This window comes from Choloepus didactylus, chromosome 7 (genome assembly GCF_015220235.1).
Source record: "Choloepus didactylus isolate mChoDid1 chromosome 7, mChoDid1.pri, whole genome shotgun sequence".
In the NCBI taxonomy this organism is placed as follows: domain Eukaryota; kingdom Metazoa; phylum Chordata; class Mammalia; order Pilosa; family Megalonychidae; genus Choloepus; species Choloepus didactylus.
The window spans coordinates 77,820,841-77,844,361 of record NC_051313.1 but is presented as its reverse complement, the minus strand read 5'-3'; the positions used below and the strand labels follow the sequence as shown (position 1 = coordinate 77,844,361).

The window sequence follows — 23,521 nt, the reverse complement described above, 5'->3', positions numbered from 1 at the left end:
GCCACTAACCCCTCCTCAACCCTGGCAAAAAAACTAAAGATTTGCTCCCCGGAGAAACTAAAACAGAGATTCTGAACTCAGGGACACAAGACTGAAAACAGGTAATCAAGTGAAATTAACTTTCTGGATGGTGGAACTTCTGACTCCTATTTCCCAAAAGCACTGAGTATTTCACCTTACCCAAGGGAAATTACTAAAGGTTCTGACATCAGGCCCTACTAGATGACCTTATAGTAGAGTTTGCTTGTTGACTAGTTCTCCCTACACACCCAGAAATTCAAATCAACCTCTCATTGCCTTACTGTTTAATATGAAAAGATGACGAAGAATTACCATATAGCTGAGGAAAAATCTCTAACATGAAGACAGTAACAAAAAAAAAAGAAAGAAATAAAAAGTCCTTGGGATAACAGAAAATATGCAGAAGACAATAAAATATTCAAGACTTTTAAAAAATTTTCTTAGAAATTAAAAATAGAACTTCCTTTTCTGTCCATGAGAGTAACTAGTCCTGAACTAGCCCTCCCACCATTTAAAAGAAAAATTATAACCCTGTATGAAATATATGAAGTGGTTATTTTCAGATGTTGGACAGCAAGAACACAGAACTATGATCCCTGATAGAAGGGAGGTACTTGAGGTAAATGAATCCCATGATAGACTAAACTTTCCCTTCAAAGCACTTTCCATATCACCACATAGAGAGGTGGGAGTCAAGCAGAACACAGAAGTCTCACTGGGCTGAAGAGGCAGAGACCAGAATTCAGGCCTGCTGAGGCAGCTGGAATTTGTGGGGCAGGGTACTGGAGAAGAGGGAGAGATGTAGAGAATGAGCTCTGGAAATGTGCTTCAGGGACCCTTAAGATTTCAGCCAAAACTAATACAAGGTGAAACAATGCAAAGCCTTGTACAAACTAGCTACTAGAGAGCTATAAGCTGAATGCAGTTTCTAGAATTTGCATAGCCTGAGAAATGGTGGAGTTCCAGTCTCCCAGAGTAGGGAAACCTCACTGAACACCCTAGGCATTTCTGAGACCACAGAAAGTCCACACTTCAGAAATAGGGATATTCTAGCCATGGAGTAAGTGTTACTCTAGGCCACCCAACCAATTTTAAAATTTTATTCTCCTTATATTAGTATTTGGCCTCAAAAGAATCAAGTAAATTAACTACCTGCAAAATCAAATCTCAGTCCTCTTCAAAGGAAGAAAACAAAATATGGATCACAACAATGTAGCAGCCATAATGTCCAGTATAAATAAAAAATTCCTAGACATATAATTAAGCAGTAAAATGTTACCCATAGAGGCGGGGCAAGATGGCGGCATAGAGAGGAGTGGAAGCTAAGTAGTCCCCCTGGAACAACTACAAAAAACCAGAAACAACTAGCAAATAATCCAGAATAACTGCGGGGGGACAAACGAGACCATCCACTCATCATACACCAACCTGAATTGGGAGGAATGCCTGAGAACACAGCATAAAATCTTTAAGTAAAACCTGCGGATCCAAGTCACGAGACCCCTCCCCCATAGCCCGAGCTGCAAAGCCTAGTGGTGCCAGAGAGAAGCTCTCTCCCAGCAAGCGAATATAGCTCAGCTGAGCTCCAACTGGAGTTTTAAGTAGCGAGTGTGAACTGCTCACTACAGGTACGCATCCCCAAAAAACAGACAGAGGCTTTGGGTGACGACTGACCTGGGAGAGCTGGAGGGTCACCTTGGACTGGGTCTGAAGGGGACTATCTGCTTCTTTTTCGGCTCAGTGGAGAAAGCCCCAGTCATTTTCAGTTTCCAGGGCTGTGACTGGGGGAAGGGTGGAGACAGCACAAGCAGAGAGAGAGAGACCATTGAAATGCTAATGACCTCCACCTGGGGGGTCTGTCTTCTCTAGGAGGAAAGAGGTGGGGCCCTTTCCATTCAGAACCAGACCCCAGAGCCTGGGGGAACATGGCCATACCTCCTCACACCAGTCAAGAATTATAGGCTAACAGGCATCACCTGCTGGGCAGAAAAGCACAGTGACCTGAGGCATCAAAGGGTGGAGCAATTTTCTAAGACACACCCACAGGGAAACCAGATACTCAATATTTCTTCCCTCTGGGACCTGAGCCTGTTCTGGTCTGGGAAAACCTGATTTGGATAACCAAGGAAACCATGCCTAGACAACAGAAAATTACAACCTACACTAAGAAAAACAAAGTTATGGCCCAGTCAAAGGAACAAACGTACACTTCAACTGAGATACAGGAATTTAAACAACTAATGCTAAATCAAATCAAAAAGTTTAGAGAAGATATTGCAAAAGAGATAGAGGCTGTAAAGGAAACACTGGGCATATATACAGCAGAAATCAAAAGTTCAAAAAAATGTTACCCATAACCAAGAATTAAAAACAATGATTTAAAGGAAAAGATGGGTGTAATGAGTGAACAGCTGGTGAAATCTTAGTAGAGAATTTGACACTTTACAAAATAACCTATTACAGAGCTGAAAACTACAATGTCTGAAAAGAATATGTTATTGAATAGGTGAACAGCTGATTAGACATTGCAGAAGAAAAACATCAGTGAACTTGAAAATAGAGCAGGGGCAGTAAGAATTATCCAAATTGAGGCACAGAAAATAATTATGGATCTTCAGCGACTTGTGGGACAAAATGGTCTAACATACTGTAACTGGAGGCCCAGAGAGTAGAGAGAGATTGAAGCAGAGAAAAATTTTAAGAAATTACAGCCAAGTTTTTCCCAAATATAATGAAAACTATCAACTCACAAATCCAATAAGCTCCATAAATTCAAGCAGGTCATGAAGGCATAGTCAAATTGTTGAAAAACAAAAACAAAACAAAACAAAACAAAAATCTTAAGAGAAAAAGAGAACTGTCATTGACTTGTCATAAGAAACAAGAAATAGGTGACATCTTTAAAGTGCTGATAAAAGGAAAAAAATCTGGAATGCAACCTACAATTCTATATCCAGTGAACATATCCTTCAGAAAAAGATGGCTGAATAATGACATTTTCAGATAAAACAAAACCTGAGATAACTTGCTTCCAGCAAACCTATACTACAAAAAATGCTAAAAGAAATTCTTAAGGCTGAAGGAAAATGAAACTCAGATCTACATGAAGGAATGAAAAACACCAAAAACAGGAAATGTATTGTGGAACAGCAGCTGATATTTTTCTAACTGCCTAAAATATTATTGGACCTAACCGAATTCACATCCCCTTCTTGCTTGTTAACTATTAGAAAAGCAACTTCATCTGGAGCCCAGACAAGCTCATAGATGATGACCACCTTTGGTTCAGCAGGATTTATGCAATTGGACTTGTGACACAACATTCCAAATAAAATATTTAGATAGGGCATTGAAAGCTGTATACTCCATTCCATAGCAGAAGTTTGATCATTGATGTGCTCCCAGAGGATAGACATTTCCAAATATGAGCAATTTCCATAGAATAGATGAACTGGGCAGCCATAATATCTTGCATGAGCCAATGAATAATATCTGCCCCCCCCCCCCGGAAATCTATCCTATTCTGATCCATTTAATAAAGTTCCTATTATTTGGAAGACTGGGGAAGAAGAGATAGCAGACATTAAAAGTTCAATAGAATTGTTGCAATATAAAGTTGAGTAAATCTAATGAAGCATAAATGAAAAGAGATAAAGAGATGGAAAATATGAGAGAAAAGGTTGGAAAATTAGAGAATCAGTTTATATGGATCAACAACCAACAAACAGGAGTTACAGAAAGAATGAACAGAGAAAAACATGAAAGAAAATTTCCAGAGAAATAATTAAAGAACACTTCCTAGAACTTTTTAAGTTGGAAAGGATTATCAAATCCCCAGGATAATAAATGAAAAAAGAACCATCCTAAGATATATCATCATAAAATTTTAGAACACTAGGAAAAGAAGGTCCTAAGAGTTTCTGGGTCAGGGGAAGGGAGGACATCTTAAAAAATCAAGAAACAGAATGGCATTAGACTGTTCAACTGCAACTGCAATGTCTTCAAGGTTCCACGATAAATCCATTTCTACCTCAGAATCCTATACCCATCCAAACTTTTTAACAAGTATGAGGATAAAATAAATAAACTTTTGGACATTTATGATATCAAAAAACTTACCTCCCATCAACCTTTGTATTAATTTTCTAGCTGCATATCAAATTCCTGCCAACAAATAACTTAGCAGCAAATCTTTTCTATTTCTCAATCTTTGTAGATCAGCAATCCACAAGTGGCTGACCTTGGTGGTTCTGGATCAAAGTCTCCCACGTGATTGAAGTCAACTGATTAGCTGATACTGTAATTAACTCAAGGCTGAACTGGGGCTAGAGAATCTGCTTCCAAGCATTCTCACGTGGTTGTTGGTAACCCTCAGTTCCTCACTGGCTGCTGGCAAGATACCTCAGTTTCTTAGTACCTGGGCTTCTCCATAGGACTGCTCAAAACAAAGCAACTTGCTTCCTATAAAGCAAGTAATCCAAGAGTTATAGAGGCCAGTATCCCAAGATAGAAGACATAATCCTTAATAACCTAAGAAGAGATACCATCACTTTTTCTGTTTTCTATTGATCATACAGACTAACCCTAATAAAACATGGTTGTATGAATACTAGAAGGCAGAGATCACTGGGGGCAATATTGGGGGCTGATGACCATATTCTCCCTGGAAGCTCCTGGAGTATGAAAACCAAGAAAGTAAACTAAGAAAGAGGAATATGTGGGATCCAAGAAGAAAAGAAAAAGAGAAAGAGAATCCATAAAAATGTGGTGAAATGAAAAACCTAGGTTGACAGTTCAAGCCAAGATTTTCCACAACTAATTGGAAACTGGAACATGAAGAAGGTTGTCTCCAGGAGGATTGTTTCAAAGAACAGAGAACCTGAGTTAATGAATCTTGTGGTATCTGAATATATTGTGATGATATTTTTACTTCTAGCAAATATCTGGGGATATATCTGAGAAAAATATGTGAAAAACACTAAGCAGGTTTCTTCTGGTCAACCAAGATGGTAGCATAAGTTGCTCCAGGGTGCCATTCCCCCACAGAATATTTGAACAACTGGCAAAAACTGGCAGAATCATCTTCCTTAAAACTCCAGAAAACAGTTAAAGGGCTGCAGTAACTATATGAGGGCCAAATCAAGAAAACACAGTATTAAAATCAGTAGGACAAGCTCATGGTGCTCTTGCTATTCCTTCCCTCATCTTCTCCCCAGTGAAGCCAGCCTGTGCGCCCATTGAGGGTCCCTGGCTGCATTCCAGAGGGAGCAGAGTAAACCCTAGGTGTATAATGCAGTGCCTGTATATCCATGCCAGTCTACTGGGTGGCAGCCTGAAAGATTGAGTCAGGAAACTTGTCTCAGGTTCACCCTCCCACAGCTTACTCTGGAAGCAGAAGCAGCTTGCTTACAGCTAAAGCAATGTCAGAAACAATTAAGTCAAAGCAACATGGGGAGAGGCTCTTCAGCTGTCAATCACCCTTGCTCTTGCAGTCTGCACTCCTTTCACTAGTGGCTCTACCTGCCGTTGTAAGAGGCCAGTATTCCAATATGGAGCATGTCTTTACCCCATTGGAACCTGCTTCCCACTGGGAATTTTAAGTATTGCCTTTTGATTCTGAACCAGCTTTTGGACAACTGTTTTTGTCATCTTTGGAGCAAAGCTCTTTTAAAAGCCTGTGCTGGGGGAGGATATAAGATGGTGGCATACAGAGGAGTGGAAGCTAAGTAGTCCCCCTGGAACAACTGAAAAAAACCAGAAACAACTAGTAAATAATCCAGAATAACTGTGGGGGGAAAAATGTGACTGTCCACTCATCATACACTAACCTGAATTGGGAGGAATGCCCAAGATCACAGCATAAAATCTCTAAGTAAAAACTGTGGATCCAAATTGGGGGACCCCTCCCCAACAGCCCAAGCTACAAAGCCTTGTGGTGCCAGAGAGAAGCTGTCTCCCAGCAAGCGAATATAGCTCAGCTGAGCTCCAACTGGGGTTTTAATTAGCGAGTGTGAACTGCTCACTACGAGGTACGAATCCCCAACAAGTAGACAGAGGCTTTGGGTGATGACTGACCTTGAAGAGCTGGGGGGTCGCCTCAGACTAACTCTGTTCCTTTTTCAACTCAGTGGAGAAAGCCTCAGCCATTTTCGGTTCCCAGTTCTGTGACCCAGACAAGGGTATGGCACAGGCAGAGAGAGACCACTGAAATGCTAATGACCTCCCCTGAAGGTGTCTATCTTCTCTAAGAGGGAAGGGGTGGGACCCAGCTCTACTACCTGCCTTTCATTCAGAACTTACACCAGTCAAGAATTATAGGCTAATCTTTGAATCAGGCAGAGAGCGCCCCTGCATGGCCCGGCAGCCCGTGGCTTCCCTTGAGGGATGACACACACTAGTGATGTAGCACAGCCTTCCCTCAGCAGAGATCCTGGAAGATCACAGCTGAGAAGGGGGGCCCGCTTGGAAAACCCAGGGACTCTACGTCAATGCCGGTGGTTTGTGGGTCAGAGACAGAGAAAATCTGGAGCAAAACTGAAATGAAGGCTTAGACTCCTGCAACAGCCTTGAATCTCCGGGAACACCTGGGAGGTTTGAATACTAAAGCTGCCCTGACTCCCTGACCACCCAGACACACACCCCACATTCAGGGTGGACAGCTCCAACAACAAACCCAAACTGAGTTCACCAACTGAACCCCACAAAAATCATTTTCCCACACACCACAGAGACAGAGTTGGGGACAACTGACTTGACGGGTATAGGTGACTCACAGATGCCATCTGCTGGTTAGTTGGAGAAAGTGTACACCACCATCTTGTATTTCTGAAAAATTAGATTGGTATTTTTTTTTTTACACCTTGAAAGAACCCTATCAAGAAAACAAATGCCAAGAGGCCAAACACAACAGAAAATCTTAATGCATATGATAAAACCAGACGATGTGGAGAACCCGATCCCAAACACCCAAATCAAAATATCAGAAGAGACACAGTACTTGGCACAATTAATCAAATAACTACAATTGAGGAATGAAACATGGCACAGTATATAAAAGACATGAAGAAGACCATGGAACAGGATAAAAGGGACATAAAGAAGACCCTAGAAGAGCATAAAGAAGAAATTTCAAGATTAAATAAGAGCTTATGGAAATAAAAGAAATTTTTGGCCAAATTAAAAAGACTCTGGATACTCATAATACAAGATTAGAGGAAGCTGAACAACGACTCAGTGTCCTAGAGGTCCGCAGAACAGAAAATGAAAGAACAAAAGAAAGAATGGAGGAAAAAAATTGGAAAGGATCTCAGGGATACAACAGATAAAATAAAATGTCCAAAAGTAAGACTCATTGGTGCCCCAGAAGGGGAAAAGAAGGGTAAAGGTCTAGAAAGAGTATTCAAAGAAATTGTTGGGGAAAACTTCCCCAACCTTATACACAATATAAATACACAAAGCATAAACGCCCAGCGAACTCCAAATAGAATAAATCCAAATAAACCCACTCCAAGACATATTCTGATCAGACTCTCAAATACTGAAGAGAAGGATCAATTTCTGAAAGCAGCAAGAGAAAAGCAATTTACCACATACAAAGGAAACAACATAAGACACTAAGTTGTGACTGCTCAGTGGCCACCATGGAGGTGAGAAGGCAGTGGCATGACATATTTAAAAAACTGAGAGAGAAAAATTTCCAACCAAGAATACTTTCTCCAGCAAAACTCTCCTTCAAATTTGAGGGAGAGCTTAAATTTTTCACAGACAAACAAATGCTGAGAGAGTTTGCCAATAAAAGACCTGCCTTACTTCAGATACTAAAGGGAGCCCTACCAACAGAGAAACAAAGAAAGGAGAAAGAGATATAGAGAATTTTAACAGACATATATAGAACCTTACATCCCAAATCACGAGGACACTCATTTTTCTCTAGTGATCACAGATATTTCTCCAGAATGTACCATATGCTGGGACATAAAACAAGCCTCAATAAATTAAAAAACAAAACAAAACAACAAAAAAAACACAATTGAACGTATTCAAAGCACAATCTCTGACCACAATGGAATACAAATAGAAGTCAATAATTTTTGAATTGTAACTCCACTATTTACTTCCTACATGATATAAAATACATAAACTCTAATGACAAATCAGTCATTTTGAACTCAATGTAAAATATGTAATTTTTGACAAGAACTATATAAAGGTGGGGAAATGGAGGAGTATAGGTACATAGTTTATGTGTCCTATTGAAATTCAGTTGGTATCAAAGAAAAACAAGATTGTTACGGATTTAAAAGTTTAATTTTAAGCCCCACAGTAAACACAAAGAAATTATCAGAGAATATGACCATAGAGATGAAAAGTAGAGTACGGGTTAAGAGAAGTGGGGGAAGGGGCAATGGGGAGTTAAGAAATGAGTGTAGGGTTGCTGTTTGAGGTGAAGGGAAATTTCTAGTAATGGATGGTGGGAAGGTGATAGCATTACAACATTCTAAATGTGATTAATCCCACTAATGGAAAACTAGGGAGCAGGTTGGAATGGGAAGATTTAGACTGTATATATGTTTCCACAATTGAGGGGGGAAAAAAAAAGACAGTCTAAATAGATGACAATTGAATGCCAAGGATGACCCTGGATGGGATCTGAGAATGGAGGACAGGAGGCTCAAAGGGACACAGCTGAGACATAAGGAAAAGGAAATGTAGAATGTAAGCTTTGTATCATTGTTGAATCTCTTGTACTTCTTAGCTGCACTTAATGGGATTGCATAAAAGAATGTTCTTGTTCATGGGAATTGTATATGTGAATAATAGTGTTTGTTCAAGGATGTGTGCAGCTAACTCTCATATGTTCAGAAGACAGAGCAATAGATGATGGATGATAGATAGGGAGAGAGGGAGGGAGGGAGGGAGGGAGGGAAAGAAATAGCAGTGTGACAACATGTTAAAGTTAGTGGATTGGGTTATCAGGGGAGGGAGGTCAGGGAATGCTGGAGTTCTGTGTATGGGGATTGCATTGTTTTTGCAACTGTTCCTGTAACTTTGAATTTATTTCAAAATAAAATTAAAAAAAAAAGAAAGAAAATTCTGGAAAAAAAAAAAAAGCCTCTGTTGATGGAGGTGCCAGCCACTTATATGATATCACTGATGGAGAGCGGGAAAGCTTTTTGCCTGAATTCATCAATGGAGATTTTGATTCTATTAGACTTGAAGTCAAAGAGTACTACAGTATTAAATGTTGTGAGATGATTTCAACTCCTGATCAAGACCACACTGACTTTACCAAGTGTTCCAAAAGAAGACAGAAGAAAAAGCCCTACAAGTTAATATGATTGTGACACTGGGAGCACTTGGTGGATGCTTTGACCAGATTATGGCATCTGTGAGCACCTGTTTCAGACAACTGATATCACTCCTTTGCCAATTATAATAATTCAAGATAAATCTCTCATCCACCTTCTCCAACCAGGAAAGTAAAAGTTGCATGTAAACACTGGAATGGAAAGTGATTGGTATGCCCTTATACATGTTGGACATCCTTGCAATCAAGTTACCATAACAGGCCTAAAGTGGAACCTCACCAATCATGTGCTTGGTTTGGGAATACTGGTCAGTACTTTTAATACCTATGATGAATCTGGGATAGTGACTGTGGAAACTGATCAGCCACTCCTCTGGACCATGGCCATCAAAGACTAACCTATCAACTGGCATCCAGAGGTGTGCCTCTACCCCACCTCATTGCCAATGATTGATTGCTCAATATGAACAGTTCACCTGGGTTTACCAGAACCTAAACTTCACAGGAAGCCCACTAGTTCAGATAATCCAGGCAACATTATAAATAACAGATCTGAATTTTACAGTGAAAGGCAAAATCATTATTTTTTAGGACAATAAATAAGCTCTATTGCTTTCAGTTGGAAAGTCATGTGAATCATTCCATTATAAAATTCACTACTGATTATTCTTTATTGTGTTATTAATCATTCCTTTAATCTTAATAAAATTGTTTTTAATTTTGAAGCTGATAAAACTCCTTGGAGTCTAGCATATCACTCACCCCTACTGGCCATCCTTAAATGTTTTTAACAACAAGGGCTACTTCTGAATGTTTTTAAATATTATTTCTTCATATAACTTATAACACTTTTTACTGGAAAAAAAATTTTCTTTCTGATTGTAATGTTAAAACTACACTATTTCACACTGGCCTGTTAAGTGTATATGGTATTGTCTTTCAAAAAATAAATCAAGTCATTGACCTAAATATTAAAAAAAAAAAAAAAGCAACATGGGGCAAAGGATTGCCTGCTTTAAGTTATACAACAGAGCAGTTAAGAGGGGGAGAAAGTCTATTTTATAGGAAGTAGAGGGAGCATTGAAATTCAGGGGAATTCCTACGACAATAAGTAAGTGCAGAAAAGACAGAAAGGATCCTGCATTTTATATTCACCTTGGGCTGATTTTCCTGATAGGAGGGTTAAACTCTGAAGGAGTGCACCAGTCAAGACAAAATCAATTTGCAAAGACTGTGAAAGGCGTTTTTTGTGTTGGTTTGTTTTTATTATCTCCTGCCACACAAGGAAATCTGTGTAACATTACTAGCTGTATACAAACTTAAGGAACAGACATCTTGGAGATTTAATACCAGAGATAACACTTTAAAATAATAAAATATACAGTGTACAAAAAAATATTATAAGACAAACAAAGGAAAAAGAACAAGGTGAAACTCCAGAAACCAACAATGAAGAAGACTAGACATTGGACATGCCAAACAAAGATTTTTAAAAAATGAATCTCGATATGCCCAAGCAAATAAAGGAAAATAGACAAAGAACTAAAGGATATAAGGAAAATAATGAATGAACAATATGAGAATCTCAATAAAGACATAAATATTTTAAAAAGGAACCAAGCAGAAATACTGGCATTGAAAACAAAAATAATCAAAGTGAAAAATTCTGTAGAGGGTAGCAACAGCAGATTTGAGGTGGCAGAAGAAAGAATCAGTGAACTCAAACAGAACACAACTGAAGCAACCCCAGCTAAGGAGCAGAAAGAAAAAAGAATGTAAAAAAGCCAACAGAGCCTTGTGGGACACCATCAAGCATGCCATATATGCATTAACAAAGTCCCAGAAGGAGAAGAAAGAGAGAAAGGAACAAAAGAAATATTCAAATATATAAAGGCAGAAAACTTCCCAAATTTATATGAATTTGCATGAATATGCATATTTCAGAGTACCAAAGAACCCCAAACAGGATAAAGTTGAAGAGAACCATACCCAGGAACATACTAGTCAAACTGTCAAATGGCAAGGACAAGGACAAGGACAAGCAACTTGCTATGTATAACTATGCTCCAATAAGATTAAGTACAACGTATCTTATGTGCAACAGCACATTAAAAGAATTATGAACCATGATCAAGTGGGATTTATCCCAGATATGCAAGGTTTATTCAACATAAGAAAATCAATCAATGTAACACAACATATTAATAGAATGAAGGGAGGAAAAAACATATAGTCATCTCAATCAATTCAGAAAAGACATTTGTCAAAATCTAGCACCTAACTTGATAAAAACACTTAGAAAAATAGGAATAGAAGACTCTCAACATGATAAAAGGAATGCATGGAAAACCCACAGCTGACATCATAATCAATGCTGAAAGATTTAAAACTTTCCTTTTAAGATCAGGAATAAGAGAAGGATGTCTGCTGTCACCACTGTTATTCAACACTTTACTGGACATTCTAGCCAGAGTAATTAGGAAAGAAAAAGAAATAAAAGGCATCTGAGTTGGAAACAAAGGAGTAAAATTTTCCTTTTTGCAGATGACATGATCTTATATGTGTAAAATCCTGAAAAATCTGCAAAAAAATCCACTAAAGCTAACAAATGAATTCAGCAAAGTGGCAGGGTACAAGATCAACACCCCAAAATCAGTGGTGTTTCTACACTAGTAATGAACAGAGGATATTAAAAAATCCATTTACAATAGCCACTAAAAGATCAAATATATAGGAAGAAAATTAATCAATGATGTAAAGGACTTATACATGGAAAACTACAAAACATTGCTGAAAGAAATGAAAGTAGAACTAAATAAATGGAAGGCCCTTCTGTGTTCATGGACTGGAAGGCTAAATATTGTTAAGATGTTAACTCAGCCCAAAGCAATTCTCAAATTCAATGTAATCCTAACCAAAATTTCAACAGGAACTTGAACAAATATTTGCACCATGATGTTCATAGCAGCATTATTCACAATTGCCAAAAGATGAAAGCAATTCATGTTTCATCAACAGATGAATGGATAAACAAAATATGGTGTATATATATGTCTGTATATATTTATATATACAATGGAATATTATTCAGTCATACAAAGGGATAAAGTTTTGATTCATGCAACAACATGGATGAACCTTGAAGACATCACGTGAGTGAAATAAGCCAGATACAAAAGGACAATTATTGTATGATCTCACTAATACAAAATAATCAGATTAAGCAAAGTCTTAATACTTGAATACAGGTTACCAGGGGCTGGAGTGAGGGTATAGAATGGGGATTTAGTGCTTAATTGGTGCAGAATTTCTACTGGGGTGATACAAAGGTTTTAGTAATGGATTGTGGGTATGGTAACACAACAGTGTGCATATAATTAATGCTACTGAATTATTGTATGTGGTTAAAAGGGAAATTTTTAAGTTGTATTTAGTTTATTAGAAGAAATTTAGGAAAAAACAACATAGGACTGTACAGCACAAACTGTGAACCCTGATGTAAACTATGGACTATGGTTAATAGTAGAATTATAATAATATTCTTTCATCAATTATAATAAGATACCAAACTAATGCAAATTGTTGTTAATAGGGGAGTATATGGAAACTCTGTATTTTCTGCATGATTTTTCTGTAAACCTACAACTTCTTTTAAAAAAATTAAAATCAAACTAAGGTAAAAATGAGTACTAACACTCTTACCAAGTCCTGGTTGTTTACATTCTGAACTCATTCTGCAGGATAGCTCCTTTATGCTCAAAGGTGTCAGCCAGCATCATTTCTTCCTTCAAGTGTTCTGATGTTAACCTTCAACAGAGCATATTAAATGTAATGTTAGTATATAATAAGCACTTGCTACCTTTAAAATTGATAATTTTCAAAATACCATTACAAAACAAGCAAAAATGGGTCCTATCATATTACTTGTTTATACCAAAATTTAGACATTAGGAATTTAATTAACCAAGAAGAGGAATTATTCATTATGTTACTAAGACTCACATCACGCTTTACTTTTAAACTCATTCTCAATAAGTAATTCACTGGAAGAAAAGCTTAAATTTTTCTAAGCTCTTTCGTAATAGGTCAAGTTTTATTGACTCTAATATTTTGGAAAAGTCACACATTTTGGTTATCTCCTTGAATGTAACAGAATCTTCAATTTATTTTGAAAAATAGAAACACATATACTTCTGTGAAAGAAAGAAAAAAGGAAGGAAGAAAGGAATAAATAAAAGGATATGTTTCAGGTAGTACAAACTCCTGAGCATAGGCCAATTCATGACAAAGCAGAATTAGAGAAATTTTTCTGCTGTCCTACCCCAGCCCACTGTTCGCCTTCTCTACCTTAACAGTCAAGCCTCAGTTAATTAGAACTCAAACAGAAACCATTAGCCAAGAAGAGCTAAAGTGTGTTCCTTTCCTAAATGCTGTTCTCAAATAATAGAATAAAGTTGTATAAGTCACAAAATTTTACATAGGTTAGGTTACAAGTGCAGAATTTCACTTATTGACAGAATCTTTGTAAATATTTTGGAAATAATGAGTGCTAGATTTTTCACTATTGGAAAACGTACAATTTAACATATGGAAAGGGGGAAGATAAAAAAGAACCTTGGAGTATTGAGTTGGAATTTGAGTTATTGGTATGAAAGCGAGGTTTTAAGATTTTCTTCAATAGAGCTATCTTCAGACTATTCCTTCCTCAGTGGGCAATGAGCCCACTGGTTCTTTTGACAGTGCCAAAGAGATTTCCATTACATAGGAAATGGTGAAAGATCTTTTTGATGTTGTTTCTCTTAAAAATCATGAACCAAAATTAAAGACTAAAAGTAAGAGAATACCTTAAGTAGAGATTTAATTTTAAAAGAAAATAAAATCATAAAAAATTTATTTATTTACACTAAAATTGTCCAGAGAATATGGAATCAATCCAGTAAAATATGCTTCAGTGTATATAATAAATATTTAATACTTATATATATATATATATGTAAAATGTAATAAAATATATTTCAGTAAATATGTCATGCTGTGACAAATAGCAAAAAAAACCCTGCAGACTGAGTGCAGGGTCTACATCCACATTGCTTTAAAAAACCTCCAGTGGAAGTTAAAAACAAATTTCTGACTGGCAGTAAAATCACACAGCTTGTGCCATTTGGGGAATGAAAAAGAAAAACATTTTAGAAACGTAGTGATTTCTTTTAAAAAGCACTCAAAAAATGCAATTTCTTAAAAAACATTTTTGCAGTGTGAAACTTCATGTTCTCTTTTCTCTTCACGGATTTAACAATTCTAATTGTTTTCAATGGTGTGTTTCCTTTAGAAATTTAAAAATACGATACTGAAAATCATATGGTATGGCTAGGTGAGAATAGAAAACAATGAGGGGTAAATAGCCCTAGCAGTAATTAAAACATATTATAACAATAATTTTTTAAATATAGTAGTAACATTGGAATAAAAGTCTACTAATAAATAAAACAGAAAGCACAAACAGGCTTTGTTATAGAATTTAATATAAAAGAGGAATCACAATTCAGTGAAAAAGGATGAAAATATTCAACAAACAATGACAATTTATGAATTTTGAGGAAAAAGTCCATTTAGATGTTCACCTCAGCCTATATTTCCATATAAAATCCAGATAGCTTGAATTGAACATTAGAATCTTAAAAATCAAAATCAGGCTGGGCCAGGATGCAGCCAGCCCTCTGCCTGTGCCACAGACATCCCAGGCCAGGGCGGTGGGGGCTCAGGCCTGGGGCAGGGGAGAGGGGTGCCAGGCATGTGCAAGGGGGAGCCGCCGGTGGCCAGGGCCAAAAGAACAAGTGAGAGGGGCAGGAAGACACAAGGCACCTGGCAAAAGCCTACAGCAGAGGAACCCAAGATGGCGGCTAGGTAAGACAGGGCAGAAAAACACCTCTGTGAAAAATACTAGATAAAAGCCAGAAAGTGACCCAGAACACCAGTTCCAACGATGCACCAGCTAGACAAGTTCTGCTAAATCCACAGGGACTGTGCATTTGGTGAAACTGAGAGTCTGCATTCTGAAACGAGTGAGTGAGCCAGTTGAAAGTCCAGCATCCACACTGCATTCTGACAAAACCGTGGGTTAGCATTTGGAGACGGACTAGTTCTTTTCAAAAAAAAAAAACAAAAACCTGGGACCCACTGCAGATACAACGGTGAGAACCATGCAGTGAAGCACTGCAGGAGCGGGCTCTCCCAACATCTCGGTGTCTGGCGTGGAGGACAGCCTTACCCACACCCGCTGCTGACTGTCTCGGGGCCAGGGGACAGAGAGGACCCAAAAGGAGAAAGCAACCATGCCCCTTGCAACCATCTCCCCGACGGGCTGGGGACACTCCCATCAGGGGCTGGACCCACAGCCCAAAGCCATGCCAAGAAACCCAGTGTGATGGGGAGTGATTCCCACAGCACTGCACACATGCCACAATATCCGCTGTGGATGGTGGCCTTTAGGGCACCCACAGCTAATTGTCCCAGAGCTGGCAAGGTGTAGCTGTGCAAAGAGGGAGAAATTAACATGCCCCATTCAACCATCTTTACAGCAGGCTGGGAAAGCCCCTGCATGGCCCGGCAGCCCAGGGCTTCCCTGGAGGGCTGGCGCACACTTGTGACGTGGCGCAGCCTTCCCTTGGCAGGGGTCCTGGAAGAACACAGCTGAGAAGGGGGACGCGTTCAGAAATCCCAGGGACCCTACACCAGTGCCAGGGACTTGTGGGTCAGTAGCAGAGACGATCTGTGGCAGGACTGAGGTGAAGCCTTGGACTCTTGCAACAGCCGTAAATCTCTGGGAACACCTAGGAGGTTTGATTATTAAAGCTGTCCTGCCTCCCTAACTGATCGGACCCATGCCCCACATTCAGGGTGGACAGCACTAACAACACACCCAAACTTGGTGCACCAATTGAACCTGACAAGAATGAGAACCCACACACCATAAAGACAAAGCTAGGGAGAACTGACTTGAAGGGAATAGGTGACTTGCGGATGCCATCTGCTGGTTAGTTAGAGAAAGTGTACGCCATCAAACTGTAGATACGACAAATTAGAGATTGGTATTTTATAGACCCTGAAAGAACCCTATCAAGTAAAGCAAATGCCAAGAGGCCAAAAACAACAGAAAATCTTAAAGCATATGATAAAACCAGATGATATGGAGAACCCAAACCCAAACACCCAAATCAAAAGATCAGAAGAGACACAGTACTTGGTGCAATTAATCAAAGAACTAAAGTCAAACAATGAGAGCATGGCACAGGATATAAAGGACATGAAGAAGAGCATGGCACAGAATATAAAGGACATAAAGAAGACCCCAGAAGAGCAAAAAGAAGAAATTGCAAGAGTAAATTAAAAAAATAGAAGATCTTATGGAAATAAAAGAAACTGTTGGCCAAATTAAAAAGACATTGGATACTCAAAATACAAGATTAGAGGAAGCTGAACAACAACTCAGCCTCCTCGAGGACCACAGAACAGTAAATGAAAGAGCAAAAGAAAGGATGGGGGAAAAATCGAAAAAATCGAAATGGATCTCAGGGATACAATAGATAAAATAAAACATCCAAATTTAAGACTCATTGGTGTCGCAGAAGGGGAAGAGAAGGGTAAAGGTCTAGAAAGAGTATTCAAAGAAATTGCTGAGGGAAACTTCCCAAACCTTATACACAATATAAATACACAAAGCATAAATGCCCAGCAAACTCCAAATAGAATAAATCCAAATAAACCCACTCCAAGACATATTCTAATCAGACTGTCAAATACTGAAGAGATGGAGCAACTTTTGAAAGCAGCAAGAGAAAAGCAATTCACCACATACAAAGGAAACAACATAAGACTAAGTAGTGACTACTCAGCAGCCACCATGGAGGCGAGAAGGCAATGGCATGACATATTTAAAATTCTGAGAAAGAAAAATTTCCAACCAAGAATACTTTATCCAGCGAAGCTCTCCTTCAAATTTTTCACAGACAAATGCTGAGAGATTTTGCTAATAAAATACCTGCCCTCCTTGACATACTAAAGAGAGCCCTACTGACAGAGAAACAAATAAAGGAGAGAGAGATACAGAGAAATTTAACAAACATATATGGAACATTACATCCCAAATCACCAGGACACACATTCTTCTCTAGTGATCATGGATCTTTCTCCAGAATAGACCATATGCTGGGACATAAAACAAGCCTCAATAAATTAAAAAAAAATTTGAATTTATTCAAAGCATATTCTCTGACCACAATAGAATACAAATAGAAGTCAATAACCATCAGAGACTTAGAAAATTCACTAACACCTGGAGGGTAAAAATTAGGGGGAGAGGAAAACATTCCCAGATATTCAAAAGCTGAGGGACTTCATCACCAGTAGATCACTCCTATAAGAAATGCTAAAGGGAATTGAGCAGGCTGAAAGGAAGGGACACTAAACAATTGACTGAAACCACATGAAGAAATAAAGATTTCCAGTAAAGATCATATGGTAAATATCAATACCAATACTACTGTATTTTTGATTTGTAACTCCACTATTTACTTCCTACAGGATCTAAAATACATAAACTGTAATGATACATCAGTGGTTTTGGACTCAATGTAAAGTATGTAATTTTTTACAAGAACTACATAAAGGTGGGGGACTGGAGGAGTAAAGGAACATAGTTTATGGGTCCTATTGAAGTTAAGTTGCTATCAAAGAAAAACAAGATTGTTATAGACTTAAGAGGTTAAATTTAAGCCCCATGGTAAAAACAAAGAAAATATCAGAGAATATGACCATAGAGATAAAAAGTAGAGTATGGGTTATGAGAAGTGGGGGAAGGGGCAATGGGGAGTTAAGAAATGAGTGTAGGCTTTCTGTTTGGGGTGAAGGGAAATTTCTAGTAATGGATGGTGGGAAGGTGATAGCATTGCAACATTCTAAATGTGATTAATCCCACTAAGTGAATGCTAGGGAGGGGTTGGAATGGGAATATTTAGGCTGTATATATGTTTCCAAAAGTGAAAAAAAAAAAAAAAGACAGTCTAAATAGACAATGACAATTAAATGCCAAGGATGATCCTGGATGGGATCTGAGGATGGATGAGAGGAGGCTCAAAAGGACACAGTTGGGACATAAGAAAAATTAAAAAAAGGAAATATAGAATGTAAGCTTTGTATCAAGGTTGAATTTCTTGAACTTCTTAGCTGCACTTAATGGGAATGCATAAAAGAATGTTCTTGTTCATGGGAAATGTATATGTGAATTATATTGTTTGTTCAAGGATGTGTGCAGTCTACTCTCATATGTTCAGAAGACAGAGCAATAGATGATGGATGATAGATAGGGAGAGAGGGAGGGAAAGAAAGAAATGGTGGTGTGACAGGATGTTAAAGTTGGTGGACGGGGGTATCGGGGGAGGGGGGTCGGGGTATGCTGGAGTTCTGTGTATGGGGTTTGCATTGTTTTTGCAACTGTTCCTGTAAATTTGAATTTATTTCAAAATAAAATTATTTTAAAAAATCAAAATCAAATAAAAAACAAAAGTGAATATTTGTCAAACATCTGATGAAACTAAGCACATAAGCAACATAATATCAAGAATATAAAAACGTTACATATATGCACCTTGAAAAATTAACCAAAATATAAAACTAATAATAAACTGAGAAAATTTTAACAGCAAAGATGACATGCAAAAAAAGGGCTGTTACTTTACTTTATGAAAAGTTCACACAATTCAGTCAGAAAACCACAAATAAGCAATGATAGCAACTAGTAATTCTCAAAGGAAGAAATAAAAGTAGACAATTAAAGGTAGATTTTAAAAAATCAAATAAGTTGTAATTTAAACACCACTACTTCTACATCAAAACCAAGAGAATATTAGTAGTAGACTCTTATACTGGAAGTCCCAGTGTGTGGAAAGCCGCCTCCCGAATCGGGCCTAGCGTATGCGCTGCAGCCTGCTCTAGAGTTACCCCCGCCCATCGAGTGAGCCAAGATGGCGCCTGCATCCTGTTTCCGCATAGTGACGCATGTATCCGCCACCCGCTCCTACCAATCGAAATCCTGTATACGCGATACTAGCCTAGAAGCTTATTGGTTGTTAATTGTGTATAAAAGGTCTTACCCGGACGGGGTAGGGTGAGACAGCCCACAAGGAGCCGTGCCTGACGGCCACATCGAGGCTGCTCTCCCACGAGGCGCCGTGCCCCGTGTGGGAACCAGTAACACAGAATGTTCATCTAGCTGTAGTAAAGGGCTTGCTTTCACAACTGCCGTGTGGTTCGAGTCGTGATTCATGACCAGGTTAGTTCGCGCAGTCTGCATCTCTCTCTCTCCTTCCCTGTTTCCCCTCGCCGGCCGGGAACCGGGGACCGAGCGGGGCAGCGCCGGACAAGTGGTGGCCCGTACGGGGAAGCTCCTCCTCCTGCCTCGCTCTCGACGGTCCCTCTGTGAGGAGAGCAGCGCTGCGCGTCGAGCTTACGGCGGACTTCCCGCGCCTGATCAACGCGAGAAGGTGAGTGCGTCTTATTACATGATAGTTAGGGCCCGTGGGTTTTCAGGTGACCCCGGGGGACTCGGAAGAGCTCTCCGAGTGACTGAAGTATAGTGCCGACTGCAATCATGGGGCAGTCCGGAAGTTCACCTCTCTTAGCTCCCTTAAAGAACCTTTTGAAACAACGGGGTATCTCGGTCAGGAAAAGCTCCCTTCAGCGTTTTCTTGATGATGTTGATACTTTTGCCCCTTGGTTTGCCTGCACCGGCAGCCTTAGCCTACCCTCTTGGATGAAGCTCGGTCGCGACATAGACCGAGCGCGCCAGACGGGCGTGTGTATGGATCCGATTCTAGTACCCATATGGGAGACCGTCCATGCGGTCCTTGAACTAGAATCGGCTACCGGCCTAAGCCCGTCCTCTGTCTTGCAAGAAGCACGGTGCGCGCTCCAAGAAACCCAGTCAGTTTCGTCAGCGGACGGCTCCTGTAAGGGCAAACCGCCGGAGTCCAGTGACTCTGACTCAGAGTCAGATAGCGATACTGACGAGAAGGCGGAAGCATCCCCGCTAATTGAGTGGGAGGAGCCTCCCGCCACACCCGTGCGGCCTTCCGCCCCGCCAATGTCTACCGCTGCACCCCCAGGGACACCCCAGCTCCCAACTGACGCCTTGGGCGGTCCCACCAAAGGACCTTGCCGAGAGCTCCCTCTAGTGGCCATGCCCAGTAAATGTAATTATCCTTTGCTGCCAGACCCGGAAACCCCGATGGGTCGGTCAGGGGAGGGGCAACCTTTGCCGTACCCCCCGCCCGAGTATACAGGCCCTCAGGACCCTTTGCCATTAGGTAGTGGTGGGAGACATTTCTGGAGATGGAACCCTTTCACAACATTTAGACCTTTTGGCATGCTGGGTGGCTACCAGCCACTTGAGCCGCAGCCAGTCTCAGAAATGTACCCGGTTATTATCAATCCCCAAGGTGGCAATCGGCACGAATCATATGATTACAAACTATTGAGGGAATTGAGGCAGGCCGTCCATCAGTATGGCCCCAATGCCCCTTATACCTTGAACATGATCGAGAACCTCTCTGCTCTAAATCATACACCCGCAGATATTTTTCAGCTAGCCCGTGCTTGCTTGCCGTCAGGCCGATTCATAGATTGGAAAGCATGGTTTGAGGAGTTAGCTGAAGAGCAGGCCGCAAGGAATGCGGCGGGGAGACGTGGCGGGTGGAATGCTGACATGCTGTTGGGGAGAGGCGCCCATGCCCAGAACCAAACGGGTTTCCCACAAGAGGTCTATGCCCAGATCTTCCGCTGTTTTGTGGGTGCCTGGAAAAAGCTAACAGGTGAGGGAGAGGCTCAGGCCTCACTCAGCAATATACACCAAGGCCCCACAGAACCATTTGCGGATTTTGTAGCCAGGATGCAAACCGCAGCTGAGAGAATCTTCTCAGATCCAGGAGTAGCAGAGACTGTGGTTAAGCAAATGATTTTTGAGCAGTGCAACAAGGAGTGCAAAGTTATCCTGGCACAAAACAGAGCAAAAAATTTGACAGAGTGGGTCAGGCTCTGTAGAGATGCTGGCAGCCCTTTAACTAATGCAGGTCTAGCTGCCATGCTAGCCAGCTCCCTACAGGTGGCTACAAAAAGCCCGAGAACCTTAGGGGCAAAGTCTAACGGGTGCTATGGCTGTGGCCAATCAGGGCACTTTAAGAGAGATTGTCCCAATAGACGTCAGCCCCCTGCCACTCAACGGTTTGGCGAACCAGGTGCAGCAACCAGGCCGTGTGGCCGTTGCCACAAAGGCCCCCACCGCGCAGAAGACTGTAAATCGGTTTTCGATGCGCAGGGTAGACGCCTCTCTGGCCGCCCCGAGCAGATTCCAAAAAACGGGAAGAGGGGGTCCGCCCTTTCGACGGACCCCCTTGCATGCCATTCGACAACACAGGATCCGATCAAATTCGTGCGTCCCCCGGCTCAGCAGGACTGGACCTCTGTGCCACCTCCAGACTCGTACTAACCCCCTCCATGGGTGTCCAGTTAGTAGGGACCTCCTTCAAGGGGCCCTTACCGGCTGGTACTGTAGGGCTCATATTGGGAAGAGCATCCACGGCCCTGAAAGGATTAACAGTTATACCAGGACTTGTAGATTCAGATTTCACAGGCCGTGCCCAAGTTATGGTTCAATCTCAGCGGGGCACCTTAGTCATTGCAGAAGGTGATAAGCTGGCGCAGCTCCTGCTCTTACCCAGCTTACATGCAGTCTTTCCAAGCAGAATCAGACAGAGAGGGGAAAAAGGGTTCGGATCCAGTGGAGCGATTTTTGAGGGACTCCATATGTCCCTGGAGTCTCGACCTATGCTAACCATTAAGGTGCAAGGCAGATCTTTCTTGGGCCTGCTCGATACAGGGGCCATTACTCTGGATCCACCCCGGAGTTTCTCCAAAAAAGATCTTAGAGCATTACCCTACCGCAGTTGCAGATCTGGCCCTGGAGGCCACTAAGAAGGCCATCCAACATTTTGGCCAACCACCAAAAAACCTTAGAGTACCCTACTCTCTCCCACAAATTGAGGTGCTTACCGGATGCATAGATCAATGGGCCATTCTCCGGTGTACATTTCTTGGTCCCATTAACAATCAGTTCCCTAAGGCTCCTCTCTTGCAGTTTGTCACCCGGCACCCAGTGATTTTTCCCAAAGTAACCTCTCCTAGGCCACTAGCAGGCGCCCCCACCGTATACACGGACGGCTCCAGCTCTGGAACAGGGGCGTATTGTGTGGAGGGGGACACTCCTAAAACAGTGCTCTTCCAACCACAAAAGCCTCAATGGGTAGAACTGCAGGTTATCATTGCAGTCCTGGAAAGCCTTTCCGAGCCCTTAAATGTCGTCTCGGATTCTGCTTATGTTGTGAACTCTGTACAAATTTTAGAAACGGTGGGCATTGTTAAACATTCCTCTACAGTAAGGACGTTCTTTGCCAAACTACAGGAGGTTATATGGACCAGGCAACACCCTTTTTACATAACCCATATTAGAGCCCACACAGGTTTGCCTGGCCCTATGGCCCAGGGGAACCATAGCGCAGATGTAGCCACTCGACAGCTGCACATCTTTCCGACGCTGGTACCGTATCAACAAGCCCGAGAATTCCATGCCAAGTTTCACATCAATGCAGGTACCCTAGCTAAGCGGTTCAGCATACCACGTGCAGCTGCTCGAGATATTGTCCGAGCCTGCAACAATTGTGCAGAGCAGAGAGCAGTCCCCTCGGTTGGGGTCAACCCTAGGGGTCTCACCCCAGGGGATACTTGGCAGATGGATGTCACTCATCATTCAGAGTATGGTAAGATCAAGTACTTACATGTGTCGGTGGACACATGCTCCCAAGTTTTATTTGCCTCTGCTGAACCAGGAGAAAGAGTCTCCCACGTCATTGCACACTGCCTTGCTGCATGGGCAGCTTGGGGTAAGCCAAAGACGTTAAAGACGGATAACGGGCCTGCCTACACTAGTAAATCCTTCCAAAAATTTTGTGACAACATGGATGTCCAATTAAAACATGGCATCCCCTATAACCCTCAGGGGCAAGGAATCATTGAAAGAGCGCACAGATCTCTCAAAGACTTGCTTAAAAACAGAAAGAGGGTATAGGCCACGGCCTGTCCCCAAAA

The 23,521-nt window shown here is 40.9% G+C and overlaps 1 protein-coding gene and 1 pseudogene across 4 annotated transcripts in view; one reads left to right on the top strand and one right to left on the bottom strand.

Moving 5' to 3' along the window:
* Positions 1-23,521, bottom strand: part of FILIP1 (filamin A interacting protein 1) — a 370,688-nt gene that overhangs the window by 306,430 nt on the left and 40,737 nt on the right. For all 4 annotated transcript variants that reach the window (XM_037843873.1, XM_037843876.1, XM_037843877.1 and 1 more), the window contains exon 2: positions 13,031-13,135. The gene's annotated coding sequence lies outside the window, so the exon portion shown is untranslated. The remainder of the gene's footprint in view (positions 1-13,030; positions 13,136-23,521) is intronic.
* LOC119539954 lies at positions 5,571-9,726 on the top strand (annotated as a pseudogene).